We start from the raw sequence: 2,773 nt of genomic DNA on the forward strand, positions 1-2,773 counted from the left end.
ATGTGGAATGAGAAATATCAATGCTGATGTCAGATAGATATTAGCTGAAAGCAAAGAATACTAATAAGATGTTTACCTGTGTTTTATTGACTATGTAAAGGCATTTAGCTGTATGGATCATATCAAATTATAGATAACATTGTGAAGAATGGGAAGTCCAGAACACTTAAGAATATGAAGAACCTGTACATTGATGAAGAGGATTTCATTTTACTTACATCCACAATCAACACCAATGAAAGCAGCAGTCAAGAAATCAAACATCATACTGCACTAGGGAAACAAGCTGCAAAAGAACTCTTAAAGTGTTAAGAAGCAAACATGTCACTTTAAAGACTAAGGTGTGCCTAACCTAATCTATGCATTTTCAATGGCCTAATATGCATGTGAAAGCTGGACAATGAATAAGAAATATCAAAGAAAAGTATGTCTTTGAATTGTGTAATGGTGGAAAATACTAAAAATACCATGGATTGCAAAAAGAACTAACAAATCTGTCCTGGAATAAATGCAGCTGGAATGCTCCTTGGAAACAAAAATGGTCAGATTTCATCTCACTGACTTTGGTCATATTGTCAGAAGGGACCATTCTCTGCAGAAGGATATCATGCTTGATAGAAGTTCAGCAGAAAAGAGGAAGGCCCTCAACACGATGAATTTGACACAATGGCTGCAGTGATGGGCTCAAGTATAGCAAGGATTGTGAGGATGATGCAGGCCTGGGCAGGGTTTTGTTCTGGGGTACATGGGGTCACTATGAGTCAGAGCCAACTCAACAGTACCTAACAAGAACAACAAATCTATATATGATTATGGGCATTTTATTGTTCCCCTACCCATACCTGATAATCTTACCTAAGTATCTACCCATAGATTTATGTGTGTAATAAATGATAAGGCAGTATTGTGTATGTAATAGTATTTACCTTTGTTGTGCCTACCTCTTGGGAACCTCTCCATGTCTTTCTTTTCCTCAGTGATATTGTACTGCTCATATGCTTTTGTTATACTGCCTTTCCTTTCACCCAAATCAATACGTGTCTCTTAACTACCTAGGAATTTTCCCTCCCCTCGGCTTCAATCTCTGGTAACCAACAAAGAAAATGTCCTTCCCTGAGTAAGCCATTCTTTGACTTTTTATAGTAATAGACTTGTGCAATATTTATCCTCCAGTTATAGACTTATTTCATTCTGCATGTTGTTGTTGTTGTTCTTGTTGTTAGGTGCCATGGAGTCAGCTCCAACTCATAGTGACCCTATGTGCAATAGAACAAAATATTGCCCGGTTCTGCACCAGCCTCACAATGCTTTCTATACTTGAGTCCACCTTTGTAGCCACTGTACAACTCCATCTCATTGAGGGCCTTCCCCTTTTTTGCTGACCCTCCACTTTACCAAGTATGATATCCTACTCCAAGGAATGTTCCCTTCTGACAACATGACCAAAATAGGTGAGATAAAGTCTGGCCATTATTGCTTCCAATGAGCATTGAGGCTGCACTTCCTCCAGGACAGATTTGTTTGTTCTTCTGGCAGTCCATGGGACTTTCTTTGCCAACACCACAACTAAAAAGCTTCACCTCTTCTTTGGTCTTCTTTATTCATTGCCCAGCATTCACATACATACAAGGCTATTGAAAGTACCACAGATTGAGTTGGGGGCACCTTAGTCTTCAAAGAAACATCTTGCTCCTCAGCAACTTAAAGAGGGCTTTTGCAGCATATATGCCAAGCACAATATGTTTGATTTCTTGACTGCTACTTCCATTGGTGTTGCTTGTGGAAACAAGTAATATGAAATCTTTGATGACTTCAATCTTTTCTCCATTTATCATGATGCTGCTTATTCATCCAGTTGTGAGGAGCTTTGTTTTCTTTATGTTGAGTTGTAATCCATTCTGCAAACTGTAGCCTTTAATCTTCATCATCAGTAAGTGCTTCTAGTCATCTTCACTTTAAGCAAGCAAAGTTGTGTCATCTATATATTGAAGGTGTTAATTGTTCTTCCTCCAGTCTTGACACCATGTTCTTCTTCATATGGTCCAGCTTCTCAGATTATTTGCTCAGTATACAGATTGAACAAGCCTGGTGAAAGGCTACAACTTTGACACATTCTCCTCCTGATTTTAAACCGTGCCTTATGCCCTTGTTCTGTTTGAATGACAGCCCTGGTCTTAGTACAGATTTCTCATTAGTACAATTAAGTGTTCTGGAATTACCATTCTTTGCAATGTTATCCATAATTTGTTATGATCCACACATTCAAATGTTTTTTCATAGTCAATAAAACACAAGTAAACATCTTTCTGGTATTCTTTGCATTCAGCCAAGACCCATCTGACATCATCAATGACATCCCTCATTCCACATCCTCTTCTGAATCCAGATTGAATTTCTGGACATTCTTTGCCAATATACTGCTGTTTTTGAATTATCTTCAGGAAGATTTTACTTGCATGTGATACTAATGATATTGTTCGAAAGCATAATGTTCTCCGATTCATCTGTGTTATGTGTGGTTTCATGGATTCTTTATTATTATTTAAAGGTGCTTAGTATTCCATTGTGTGTATCTACATCCATTAATTACACTTAGGCTGTTTCCATTTCTTTACTATTGTGAACAGTGTTGCAGTGAACATGGATATGCATGTATCTATTTGTGTCTCAGATCTTGCCTGTTTAGGATATATTCCTAGTAGTGGGATTGCTGGATCAAATGGGATTTCTATTTCCAACTATTTAAGGAAGCACCACACCATTTTTCACAGTA

This window comes from Orycteropus afer, unplaced genomic scaffold (genome assembly GCF_000298275.1).
Source record: "Orycteropus afer afer isolate SDZICR_OR568_19922 unplaced genomic scaffold, OryAfe1.0 scaffold00764, whole genome shotgun sequence".
Lineage (NCBI taxonomy): Eukaryota > Metazoa > Chordata > Mammalia > Tubulidentata > Orycteropodidae > Orycteropus > Orycteropus afer.